The sequence below is a fragment of the Nyctereutes procyonoides genome, unplaced genomic scaffold (genome assembly GCF_905146905.1).
Source record: "Nyctereutes procyonoides isolate TBG_1078 unplaced genomic scaffold, NYPRO_anot_genome, whole genome shotgun sequence".
NCBI classification, from domain to species: Eukaryota; Metazoa; Chordata; class Mammalia; order Carnivora; family Canidae; genus Nyctereutes; species Nyctereutes procyonoides.
In genome coordinates this window covers 17,202,782-17,217,191 of record NW_026575034.1, presented here as the reverse complement: position 1 = coordinate 17,217,191, position 14,410 = coordinate 17,202,782, and positions in this window count along the sequence as shown.

Below are 14,410 nucleotides of genomic sequence, written 5' to 3'. Positions count from 1 at the left end.
ATTAGAATGTTAGATGCATGCAGAGGGTGGGAAGTAGATTCCACAAAAATTCAGGGGCTTGCCATCTTGGTAAAATTCTTAGAGGGCCAGTGATCTGGGGGCATAGTGAGATATCTCTTCCAAAGTGAAGAAAAAGTTGTTGCATCTGACTCTTCCCACCACTAAGAAAGAGATACAATACTGATTGGGCTTCTTTAATTTTTTTTTTTTTAAGATTTTACTTATTTATTCATGAGAGACACATAGAGGCAGAGACACAGGCAGAGGAAGAAGCAGGGTCCCTGTGGGGAGCCTGATATGGGGCTCAATCCCAGGACCCTGGGATCATGACCCAAGCCAAAGGAAAATGATCAACAGCTGAGCCACCCAGGTGTCCCGCTTTTTTAGGTTTTTGAGGCAACATAAAAGTCTCATTTACGGAGGAACCTGAGAAGCTGCCAATTTTGAGTGAGACCCCCAACAAGAGAAGGCTCTACTTCAGGTCAAGGATACCATACACACTGCTCTACCACTTTGTCTGTATAACGTACAGTGATACTTGAACTGGCAGATAGGAACACTGTGGGCAACTTCAGTGGACTCCTATAGGTGAATCACAGCCCAGACCCTGAGGATTGGAGGGCAAAGATTTACGATCCTCTGAAGACAAGTATTCTTTGAAGAAGTAGTTTCTAGGTTGTAACTGGGCCTTGTAGAGACTGAATGACTGACCATGAGTCACTGAGTTACTGTGCAACATATGTTGCCTATCATGAGCTGGATGTCTGATCCTCCAAGCCATAAAATCAAGAATTCATAGCAGTATTCAATCATTAAGTGGAAGTGGTATATATGAGATCAGGCTCAAGTAAGTCCTGAAGGCACAATTAAGTTACAGAAGTAAATGGCACATACTCCTATAGTCCATGGTCCTACCATATTGCCTCTTCCCTCTCAAACTAAATCTGTGGCCTCTTGGGGAGTTCCCTATGACAAATTGGCTAAGGAGGAAAAATTCCAGGCCTGGTTTAAAGATAGGTTTGTATAATATGCTGTGCTACCCCAAAGTGGATGATTGTAGCAATGCAGGTCTGCCAATAGGGGTGGCTTCGAAGGGTGAGAGAGAAGGAAAATCCTCCCAGGCAACAGAAGTGTGGCTCTATACTGATACATGGGTAGTGGCTAATAGTTTTGTTGGGTAGTCAAGATTTAGAAGGATCATGATTGAAAAATTGGTGATAGGAATGTCTGTGTGTAGAAATCTCTGAATATGATCAGTGTCCCATGTGAAAGTTCACCAAACAACTCTCATCAGAAGAGGATATTAAGCAGATGAATGAGGTGACCTGTTTGTGGATGTCTTTTTTTTTTAAATTTTTATTTATTTTTGATAGTCACACAGAGAGAGAGAGAGAGAGAGAGAGAGAGGCAGAGACATAGGCAGAGGGAGAAGCAGGCTCCATGCACTGGGAGCCCAACGTGGGATTCGATCCTGGGTCTCCAGGATCGCGCCCTGGGCCAAAGGCAGGAGCCAAACCACTGCGCCACCCAGGGATCCCTGTGGATGTCTGTTAATCTCTCCTCAGCCAGCCCTGTCTTAGTCCAGTAAAAACCAAATGAAACCGTCCATGGGGTTATTTATGAATGGGCTCAGCCACATTGACTTCCAATCACCACTACTGAATGTCCGTCCAGCCATCGAATAGCAGAGACCAACACTGAACATTCAATATGTCACCATTCTCCAGAAGCACTAGAAAGCCACTTCACACAGAAGGTTAATTACAAAGATCATGTCCACCATGGAAGGGATAGAACTTTGTTCTCAGTGAAATAGACACTTACTCTGAATACAAATTTACCTTACCTATTCACAATACTTCTACCAAAACCACCATCTCAGGATTTACAGAGTGTTTTATTCACATGGTATTGCACAGAACATTGCTTCTGATCCGGGAACTCACTGAAAATGAAGGGTGGTAATGGCTCATGCTCATGGAATTCTCTGGTTTTGTAATGTTTGCCATTATCTTGAAGCAACTGGCCTGATAAAGTAGTGATATGACCTTTTAATAATAGTAACAACCTTTTCAACTTAGTTTTGGTACCAGCTCGATGGAAACACTGCAGAACTGGGGCAAAGTCTTCCAGGATATAATATGTGCTCTAAATCAGTGACCAATATATGTTGCTATTTTGCTAATAGCCAGTTTTTAATGGGTCCAGGAACCAAGGGTTGGAAATGGGAATGGTTCCTCTGTTACTTTTAGTGGTTCACTAGCAAAATGTTTGCTCCTAATCTCCGCTATTTTAGGCTGTACTGGTATAGAAATCTTATTTCAGAAGGGAGAAATGTTTCCACTAGGGAACACCTCAATGGTACTATTAAACTGGAAGGGGGGCAGCCCCAGTGGCTCAGTGGTTTAGTGCCCAGAGCCTGATCCTAGAGACCTGGGATTGAGTCCCATGTTGGGTTCCCTGCATGGAGTCTGCTTCTCCCTCTCCCTGTGTCTCTGCCCCCGCCCCCCCGTGTCTCTCATGAATAAATAAGTAAAATCTAAAAAAAAAAAAAAAAAACTGGAGAAAGACTACTACTTGGCCACTTTGAACTCCTCATGCCAATAAATCAACAGAAAAAGAAGGGGGTTATTATTATTATTTTTTTTTAAATTTTTATTTATGATAGTCACAGAGAGAGAGAGAGAGAGGCAGAGACACAGGCAGAGGGAGAAGCAGGCTCCATGCACCGGGAGCCCGATGTGGGATTCGATCCCGGGTCTCCAGGATCGCGCCCTGGGCCAAAGGCAGGCGCCAAACCGCTGCGCCACCCAGGGATCCCAGAAGGGGGTTATTAAACTCATTGGGAATATATTTAATCCTGACTACTAAGGGAAAATTGGATTTTTCCTCAGAGAGGAGCCCTTAGAGCCTGTATGGCCCATGTATCAAGGTCAGGTCTGCTGACTTAGACCTGTATTTAGTTAGGATTCCTGCTAATTGCAAAGAATAGAATCTCAAATCAAAGCAGCTTGGGAAAAATAAGGAATTTACTCAGAACAAAACTTCAGCTGGTCCTGAGGAATGAAGTAGAACCAGGCTCTCAAATGGTGGCATAGCTTTCCGTACTCCATCTCTGCTCCTCTCTGCCTGTCAGTCTCCTCCTTTGCTCTTATTATAGACTGAAGATCTTCCCTGCTCCTCAGTTCATGTGGCTGAAAACATGGCTGCCAGGAGTAGCAGCTTTAGATACCTAGAGATTGAGATCTCTTTCCTATTCCAGTCGCAAACTTTCTGGGAGAAGAATTCTGATTGTCTGGCTTGGTTCAATGTTTGGGAGAGGGGGGGTTGTATTGTACTAACACCGTGGCTTCCATGAAAATGTCATGGATACTGTTGGTTGGTTAGGAGATTAATAATGGGTGGGAAGAAAAATAAATGGTGGGGAGGTAATTGTGAGAAAGTCTGTTCCTGGAAGAAAAAGAAGGATGCTGGGCTGACAAATTATGAATGTCTACTATTAAGCAGTCCAGTTTTTCTACCTAATAATAATAACAAAAGTAAATGAATAAATAAATAATAATTGATATTTATTGAGCTTACAATGTGCTAGACACCAAATACATATATGATACCCAGTACAACATAGGATTGTGGTAGGATTTCAGGAGTGTGTATAATCTTTATCTATATATTCATATATCTATATGTTTATCTCTCTATATATTTTTATCATAGTCTATAAGGTAAGTTTAATTTTTACCCCATTTTACAAATGAGAAAAGGGAAACTTACAGAGTTAAGTAACTAGTCCAAGTAAATTGATGAGCTGGTCCTTGAACCCAGACTTACTTGTTTCCAACGGCTGTTCTTGTGGCATGACACCCACACTTAGTTCTCTGGGTTCTAGGCACCCAGTCTCACCCAAACCTCAGGGTGCTGGTTGGGCCTTTGAAACTTGCATAGGTCTTGCTAGTTACTTTTTCTGGCCTGGATTTTGTACCTGGACTCCATTCGGATTCTGTGGGATCAATGACCCCAAACCTTGGTTTTCTTATATGTAATAAAAGGTCATGATAGGATTATGGAAGCTACATGAGGGCAAATATTTTTTGTCCATTTTTTTCACCACTCATGCCTTGTACCATAAACAGCGCTGGGCACTTGATAACTATTTGTTACGTGAATAAATGAGACAAAGTGAGACCCACAAGGGTCCTGTTTGAGGAATATTAGGACATTCTTGTCTTTTAGTTATTAGGCTTTTGTGTATGGGTTTTAGCAAGTAACAGGGAGAGATGCAGAGGGGATTTTTTTTTTTTTTTTAGATTTTATTTATTTATTCATGAGAGACACACAGAAGCAGAGACATAGGCAGAGGAAGAACCAGGCTCCATGCAGGGAGCCTGACGTGGGTGAGCCCAAGGCAGATGCTCAACTACTGAGCCACACTGGCACCCCATGGGAGTGATTTTTAAGAAGCCCCGTCTATGGGGAAGGAGAGAATGAGAAAGAGGTGAGAGGAACTCTGCCCCAGGGGAGTTGGAGACAGGGACAAGACAGGGAAGTCCTGGTCTCAGATTAATTAGTGGTATGCAATGTAAATGTCTCCTCTCTATCTGCTTGGGATGTGGGGTAAAATCTGTGTTGCTCACTGTTGCTGTAGTGGTGGATTTGTCAAGTGATGGTCTTGAGGTGGGGTAATGACATGAGGCTGACACGGGTTGCCTGCCTTTCAATGAGATAAGGTAAGTGAAATCTCTGGCCCAGCACCTGGCCTATGGAAGTCAACTCAGTGGATGTTTCTTTTCCTAGGAGCCTGTGACCTTGGCTGACCTCCTGCATCTCCCTGAACACAGCACAGGGCTTGGCATGCAGAGACTTCTCAGAATGTCTGCCTCCCTGCCAAGCAGGTTTTCCAAAGGCTCTGCTGGGCCACATTACAAAGCACTGAGTTATGGAGACTTTTGTGCCATTTCACTCTGTGCAGAGTTCCTGCATGCCCGCGAGGCAGGAGCACAGCTGACACACGCACACTCACAGAAGAAAACACTCGTTAGCCCGGTTGGGAGACTCCTGGGTAAGCACTGATGTAATTTGTTTTCATGAAAACTATAACAGACTTCTGAGTTAAGCATTTGCTCAGCTGGCCTTTGCCAAAAACGACAGTTGCTTTGTGTCATTGTCTGTTGACAATGGTCATAGTCACACATTGTACCTCAAAGGCCAAAACGTTCCAGGGTAACATGATGATGAGGGAGGTGAGCTGCTTCAGGGGTCTGGAAGGATCACGTTGGGCCCCCAGCCTGGTTGGCCCAGGGATTCTACTCCAGGTAGAGAAAGGAAATGACAAGTTTGGGCCCCTGCTGTCCTTGGACGCAAATGCTCTCAGAGTTGCCATAGATATTTTAATCAGGATGAAGCTTTCATTTGAATCAGAGGAATGCAAGTTCAGTATTTACTTGTTTGCCTCTTCTGTCAGACTGTGTTGCCTAAGAGGCCAGGAACTCAGACTTGTTCCTTGTTCTAAGCCTGTTGCTTAGCATAAAGCCAGGCACAAAGGATGCATTTGATGGATATTTGTGCTACGAAACATTGATGTAGTGTCCTCCTTTGATTCCTCTATTCTCAGGCTCTTCTTTATGTCCTTTCTTTGGCGTGGGTCCCTGCTCACTGCAGGTGTCTCCTAAGAGCTTGTGTCCCTATGTTTCCTTTTCATTCTGGAAACGGAAGTTCATTTTGAAGGCTGCTCTATTGTTTGTACTACTTGTAATCCCAAACCGAATGAGACCAATTTGTTGCATGCTTGGCTGGTCTTCACACAGCATGTTTTTGTGATACGTAACATTTCCTTTGAGACCAAGTGTGGCCTGGTATCGTGGCAAGAACCAGAGCACTCAGGGCTGTTAGTGTTCTAAATTTCAGGTTTCCCACATTCTAATTGTGTAATTTAGACATATTAGTGGATTTCATGGAACCTCAGTTTTCTCTGTCAGTAAAATGGGTACAAGAAGGTGAGCTTGGTTGAGATTGAACCCAAAGATTTTTTGATTTCTTGAGAAGTAGAGGGTGCAAAAGAACTGTCATTTAAAATTCACAAGAAAGGTCATGCCTCCTAAAAGAGGAAATACCTAGGAAAATGCTTCCTATGGGTCTTATGCAAATGTGAGTCAAGGATCTTATGCTGAAATAGGGTGGTTTTGATATTCTGTGGCTATAAGAACCCAAAGTGGTTGGCAAAATTGTGTAAAGTGTTGTCCTTATATTAGGCAGATTTATTTTATTTTATTTTGTTTTGTTTTATTTTAAATTTTTAAAGATTTTATTTATCTATTCCTGAGAGACAAGGAGAGAGAGAGGCAGAGACACAGGCAGAGGGAGAATCAGGCTCCATGCAGTGAGTCGAGCCAGACTCCATCCCAGGTCTCCAGGATCACACCCTGGGCTGAAGGCAGCACTAAACCGCTGAGCCACCTGGGCTGCCCTATTAGGTGGCTTTCATCTCTCCAAATGGTTTCTTTTGGAGCAGTGTTTATTTCCTAGGTATGCATTAAGACTTCCATCTGTCTTTTTATTGTTGCTTTTAGGAAATGGATGAGCCATTTTCCAACTAGTCAGTCAGTCATAAAGTTGAGACCTTGAAGATGCCTGGAAGACTTATCACCCAGTCATAAACTCATTTCAAAAGAGAAAATGTGAAAAAGAACTTAACTGGGCTTGATGGGGTTTAGGATTGGCTGGGCTGAAGTATTGTACACATGATGTTCTAAGGCCAGAATGCTTGTTCTGATATCATTGCAAAGTTAGTCTTCCCTGAAATGGACACTTCAATTGTCTGGCTTCTTGGAATGAGATCAATCCCAGAGCAGGAAATAAGGACAAAGGAGATGGGCCTTAGATTGAAGTGTGGGGAAATAACAACCTCCTTTATCTGGATCTATTTGGGGAATCCAGAGTATTCCCACTGTGGGAGGCGGACTGGCCCTTGCCCCATGGCAGCAGCAGAGAGGAGTGTGAAAGTCAAACCCAGGGCCTGGGAAATTGGAGCAATAATAGTGGGTTTTAAGTTTCTCTCTGTTGTAATTCTTTTCTCTTCTCTCCAAGTATGTGTTATCACAATGGGAAATGGGGAAAGGATTTGTACAGCTCCTGCTGGGGCTGAGTGGTGGGCTTAGGAAAGTAGTACCCTAAGGAAAGCAGATGTTCAGACCCAGGAGTCCTGTGTGTGGAGCCAGGCAGCTGGCTGCGGTGGAAAGCTCAGGAGAATGGGTGGGCCATGTAGGCATGCCACAGGGTAACTTGGGAAAAGCGTGGATTTTTGGGAGACTCCAAGCTATTGGGGCATCAAGTAGAAACCTGGATTTACAACCTGATAGTGGGATGTATTTGAGTTACATCAGGATACCGATGTCTCCTTCATTCAGCTATAAAGGGCTTGCTGTTGTAGTCAGGTTTTACTAAATATAGCTACTGTCATTGTTGGACCCTGGCTCACGGGTGCCAACGTGGCCCGGTGGACGCCCCAGAGACTCAGACCCCAGACAGGCAGATGCAATTAGCAAGAGGGTTTATTGAACGTTTGCGCAAACGGGCTCTCCGCCTCCGAGGAGGAAAAGAGCCCCGATTAGCAATTACAGGTATCTTTTAAAAGGCAAAAGGAAAGAAACTGCCTAAAGACAAAAGAGCTGCGGGAGTCGCATGGCATCCAGGTTGATTTTGGGGAGGGTCAACATGAACCTATTCAGGGACATTCCAATCAGGGTGTGGGGGGGGAAACGGTTTTCTTATTGTAAACAGAATGCTTTTAGTTGCTAAAATTTCAGGAAGAAGACTGGATGGGCTGCCTCTGGATTAGGGCTGGCCCTACTTACAAGGGGGGGAGGTTTCTTCAGTCATTACTAGTGTAAGGTGAATTAATTGATCTCTGAGATGTCTTCTTGCTCAGAAATTCTACAAGTCTAAGGCATGCTGGAAGCATGACTGGAATCCAGCCTGCCTTGGGTGTCCATAAGTTCTTCCCACCACATCCTCCTCACTCACTGTCCCATTTCTGTTCAACCTGCATGGAGTGTGGGGCAATGCTGGAATGTTTCAGAACATACAGGCAGGGCAATGTTGTAATTCATGAAGAGTCATTCTTAAGTGGAGAGAATCTTGTGCTTCAGATAGTCACATTCTTGGAAACGATGGTTCTGAAGTCTCCCTGATTGCCAGAGGTCCAATTCTCATTTATCTTGTGACATGCTGAGAGATTGTTTGAGCATTTATTTCTTAAAAGCAGAAGAGACATTTCAGGAGGAGCATAAACAAAAGCTCAATCTCAAAATCTTTCTTTTTATTTATTTATTTAATATTTATTTATTTATTTATGATAGTCACACACACACACACACACACACACACACACACACACACAGAGGCAGAGACACAGGCAGAGGGAGAAGCAGGCTCCATGCACCAGGAGCCCAACGTGGGATTCGATCCCCGGTCTCCAGGATCGCGCCCTGGGCCAAAGGCAGGCGCTAAACCGCTGCGCCACCCAGGGTTCCCTCAAAATCTTTCTAAAATTTACACATGAGCAGATCAAGCCATGCTGTAGGACAAGGCCAAAGAGCCATGTGGCAGCTTATATTTTCCAAAGATGGCCACACTACCATCTCTCCTCACATGTTGTTCCTATGATACTTTGACATTCCTCCTTTTGAGGGATGAGATATATGTTCCATCTTTTTGAATCTGGGCAGGTTTGTGACTTTCGGGGAAGTAATGCTATGTGACTGAGACTGGGTCATAAAAAAATGATACAATTTCTGCCTGGTTCTTGTGGAATGCACACTCTTGGAATCTATGTTAGATACCTATTGCTATGTAACAAATCACCCCAAAACTTAGCAACATACAACAACCCACTCATGCTGTTTTAGTTTCTCTGAGTTAGGAATTCAGTTGTGGCTTGGTTTACACCTCTGCTGCAGGATCTCTCATAAGGCTATAATTAAGGTTTTGACCAGAACTGGGATCTCTTCTTCCCTGGCTATTGACAGGGTGACCCTCAATTCCTTGTCATAGAAGTCTCTTCAACATGGCAGCTTGCTTCATCAAAGCAAACAAAAGACAGTCTGATCATAAGGTAGAAGTCACAATTTTTATAACCTAACCATAGAAGAAATATCCTCTCAATGTTACTATATTGTATTGGTTAGAAGCAAGTTACTCAACGGGCTAGGATTACACAAGGCTGAGAATACCAAGAGGTAGGGATCTTTGGGGGACATCTTAGAGAGGCCTCTTACCACAGATATTAACCACCATGCTATGAGAAAGCCCAGGTGGGGAAGTGACATGTAGATGTTCCAGTATTAAATACGTGAGTGAAAGAGCCTTAAGATAATTCCAGTACTCAGCCATTGAGTAACTTCCATCCTTCCAGACTTCCCAGTTGAGGCTCCAGGCACTGAAACAGATAAATTGTCCTTGATCTGCTATTTCTGAATTCCTGACCTATATACTCCTTGAGAAGAATAAACTGGTTGTTGCTTTATTTTATTTTTTTAAAGATTTTATTTATTTATTTATTCATGAGAGACATAGAGAGAAAGGCAGAGACACAGGCAGAGGGAAAAGCAGGCTCCATGCAGGGAGCCCAATGTGAGACTCGATCCCGGGTCTCCAGGATCCTGCCCTGGGCTGAAGGCGGCACCAAACCGCTGAGCCACTGGGGCTGCCCTGGTTGTTGCTCTAAACTGCTAGGTAGTAACTAGAACAAGTCACATTAAAAACAAAAATACCCAAACCAAACCAAACCAAAACAAAACAAAAAAAAAAATATATATATATATATATTTATTTATTTATTCATGAGAGACACAGAGAGAGGCAGAAGAAGGAGAAGTAAGGTCCATACAAGGAGCCCAATGTGGGACTTTATCCTGGAATTCCGGGATCAGGCTCTGAACCAAAGGCAGACGCTCATCCACGAAGCCACCCAGGTGTCCCACAAGTCACATATCTTGAAGCTTCGTTGATCACCTGGTCACCTGGTTTGACCATATAAAACACCCATTGCACAATTTTTGTAATTAAATTGGTGTCACCTTTCTTTCTTTCTTTCTTTCTTCTTTCTTTCTTTCTTTCTTTCTTTCTTTCTTTCTTTCTTTTTTTTTTTTTTTTGTCACATTTCATCCCAAAGTCTATAACCTGAAAATACTCTAAGAGTCCATACAGGTTTGAAAAACCTTGAAACTTTTCTGGTTTTTAAGTTTTTTTTTTTAGTGCCATAGGCACTACTTAATTTTGGTTCATCTAAAAAAAGTAGCACTCATTTTGGGTGTCTTTCCTATAGTAGCCGTTTATAAAATACCTTCAAGGGGCATAAGACCGAGTTTTTCCATGATTTCTGGGATTCAGCTGAGCTTTAATGGCCAAGGGCACAATTCTGAATCAGACAGGATGTTCTAAACTTTATTTTCAGTCAATTTTGAATAGGACAATTATAGTGCTTGATCTGGCATGAGCTATGCATCAGAATAATTCTGCATACTTTTGTTTACACATGTGTATTCAGGTGGAAAAAATTTTTGAATTGCTTTAATATCTGGCACTGGAATTCCTCTATAGGAGGGAAGTAACTTGTTTGAAAAAAAGAGTTTGGTAGAGAAGCAGTAGGAGTGTAAGAATGTGCCCCTACCTCACCTCCTGCCCCAGCCTCTCTGCATTGAGATAAGGAAGGAAATTTGTTTTTGACTTTGGAGAAGAAAGAATAGAAGATAAGAAGGGAAAAAGAGGAACCAGAAGATTATGTGAGGATGGGTACAATGAGCGTGAGGTGCAGTATTAGGACCAATAGAGGAAACCATCATAAGGGAGTGGCTAACAAGGCCAGGATAGCACGAATGTACAATGAGGATTTCTAGGTTGTCTGTTGTATAGTGAGTGATGTGACAGGGACGACTCCCTCCCTGTCACACTCCCAACATTTTCTGCAAAGTTTTGCAATCTCATACATGGTATGTTTAAAATTTTTTTTCCCTGAGGGGCACCTAAGTGGCTCCTGGTTGGACGTCTGACTCTTGATTTTGGCTCAGGTCATGATCTCAGCGTCACAGGATTGAGCCCCGCATCAGGCTCCATGCTCAGTGGTGAGTCTGCTTCTACCCTTTGCTCCTCCCTTGCTTGCTCTCTCCCACTATCTTTCTCTCCCAAATAAATTAATAAAATCTTAAAAAAAATTTTTTTCCCAAGAAAGGGCTAATTTTTATCCCTGGATTGATTTGGAAATGAACGAAGACTGTACTCAAAGAATATTACTCCTGAGAGGTCAGGATGTGAGAATATATGTATCATGTGCATTTTCAAAAACCCTAGGGAAAGTTTGAGATTTCCATAGGCCATGGTGATGTATATTTGGAGCAAATGATGCAGAGAGGTCCCAGCTGACATGTGAGCTAGCTGAGCATCTACATGTGTCAACTTTGTTTCTGGCTCCTATGTCTTTCCTCAGTTTCCCACCTTTTCCCTTCCCTTGGCCTATAATGTGATCCCCTGATCTGCATGTATAGTCCCAGCTCTGTTCCAGGTCCCTGAAACATTCTGGAGATGTAAGAGGCATTTGATAGATCCAGTCTGATGATCCTGATGCTCCACATAAAGTCAACTTTGCTGCTCATACTTCCTGACTTTATGGCCTGTCCTGAAAACTAGAACCTATCTTTTTTTTTTAAGATTTTATTTATTTATTTATTCATGAGAGACACAGAGAGAGAGAGAGAGAGAGAGAGAGAGAGGCAGGAGACATAGGCAGAGGGAGAAGCAGGCTCCATGCAGGGGGCCCGACACGGGACTCCATCTTGGGTCTCCAGGATCAGGCCCTGGGCTGAAGGCTGCGCTAAACTGCTGAGCCACGCGGGCTGCCCTAGAACCTATCTTATTCTCAAATCCTGGGGCCTTCTCTCCTTCCCCACCCGAGGGGCATGAGGGCTTATAATTGGACTTCTGCTTTGGAATCTATTCCTAAATTTCTCTGGTATCCTACCCATTCGTTTCCTCTTAGGAATGAGAAACCAAAAAAAAAAAAAAAAAAAAAAAAAAGGAATGAGAAACCTTGAGCTCTAGGCCTAGATCTGACACAAACTTGCTATTTCACTTTTGCAAAGTCACTTTTATTCTCTGGCACTTATTTCCTCACCTGTAAAACATTGTGGTTGGGAAGATGATTATTAACTCAGCAGGCTTGAACATGAGTTATGCAGGCTCCTCAGCAACGTGGACTAGATGGGATGGGCCCCAGGAGTTAACTGGTCCTGGCAGGGGCTCTAGAGATGTGGTGAATTCTAGCCAGGTTGGGGCAAGGCTTGTGATTGCAGGGCTCCATCCAGTGTCAGGGTGCAGCTGTGGAGCATGAAGAAGAGACAGGCATAAGATCTTGGTTTTCAATACTCGGGCCATGAAATACACGAACTCAGCTTGTGGCTGGGAGTCGGAGAGCAGGGTTTGGCCCCTCTGTGGGAGAGTGCTGACCAGGGCAGACAGGGATTTGTAAACACAACCAGAACCCAAGCCAAGAGGACTTGGGTTCAGGACAACACTCAGTTTTCAGGGGGCAATGGAAAGACAGTCAGGGGGACTGAGGCGGAAAGTCAGGTATACAGATTGAATCAACATAGCTGTTAGGTTGAGACTAGGAGACCATGGGGTATGTAAGCTATTTCTAGCTTACCAGTTTTTTGTTTGTTTTGTTTTTAATAAAAATAATGAGATTATTTCTGGGCAACTATACCAGCTGGTGCATTGAAATTGCTTAGGTCTTCCCTTTTCTATTCAAGTCTGCCCTAGAATAGGGCTAAGCCTGCTTATGGAGGAAGGTGGATTGCTGTCACCAGATATATTGAATCCAAATATTGTAGGGTTGTTTGAATAGTCTCAGGTATGTCAGGAGGGGTCAAATAAGGACAGCCCATAGCACCCTTAATGCTCACAGTGAATCTAGGCCATTGCACACCCTTTGTATCAGTGTGTTGGATCAGTCCTTGAGCAAAACACCACATATACTTGTGGGGTTCACTCTAATGTGTGGGAGAGAAATCACACTGTCTGACACATGGTAGGCTATCAACATGTTGGTTAAATGAATGAAAAATGAAAGTTGAGTAAAATGAATAGGAACGACTGATGGCTGGGAGAAAGGATAGAATAACAGTGATCCTGGGAAATAGTCCTATTTCCCTCATGTGATCCTTACTATCAACAACTGAGTCTTAACCTTTCCCCTATAATAAGAAAAATAATTCTCAAAACACATTTTCGGATTATAGATTGCCAGACCCAGGGAGATGTTCCTACCCTTGACCCAGTAATCCTACTCTTGGGATTCCGTCATAAGGAAATTATTCAACAAAAACAAAAATCTAAGTGCACAAAGGTATTTATGACGACATTATTTGAGACAGCAGAAAAATGGAAACAGCTCACGTGACCAACAGTAAGGGACAGGCTGAGTAAATTTTGGTACTTCTACTCAGTGGAATATTCTGAAACCATTAAAAAAATTACTGTAAAGATTATATACCAAACACATAATAAACAACATTATCAAAAAGAAGCATACAGGGGCACCTGAGTGGCTCAGTGGTTGAGCGTCTGCCTTTGGCTTGGGATGTGATCCCTGAGTTCCTAGATCGGGTCCTGTGTCTGGCTCCTGCATGGAGCCTGCCTCTCCTCTCTCTGCCTATGTCTACCTTTGTGTCTCTCATGAATAAATAAAATCTTAAAAAAAAAAAAAAGATACATGTTAGAATTCTAGGAAGATGGCTAGAGTGGGGCAGTATAAATTTGAAAATTCATGAATCCTCATATGAAAACAGAGCAACTGGTTTACCAAGTTAAGGACCTAGTGATGACATTTACAACAAAACTAGGTGACAAAATACAAGCACCAACAACCATGATATGTTATGGGAATCTGTGCAAGAGAGAACAGAAGCCACAGGGCATCTGATGGACCTGAACAATTATGAGAGAGTGTCAGACATGATGCAAGGTACATCAGGTCAATTTGAGAGCAGCTACTAAGACTGGGAGAACTTTGCCCACTCCAATCAAGTATGAGAAAGGGCTTTAGGGTAAGGCCTAAAGGTACAGGGCACTCTAGCCTCTTGAAACATGAACTCTTGAAATTGAGTAGCCTGTGTGCTACTTAAAGACAAGTCCCCACACTTTGGAAATTTATCAGAAGAATAAAAATTGATAAGCTAGAGTTAAAAAACAACAACAACAACACACTAGACTAAAAAGAACATTCAGCTAAAAGTGGAAAGGCAAAAAGAATTAGATAATCTAAGAAAGAAAACTATTTTTTAAAAACTAAACTATTTTTTAAAAAGATTTTATTTATTTACTCATGAGAGACACACACACACAGAGAGGCAGAGACACA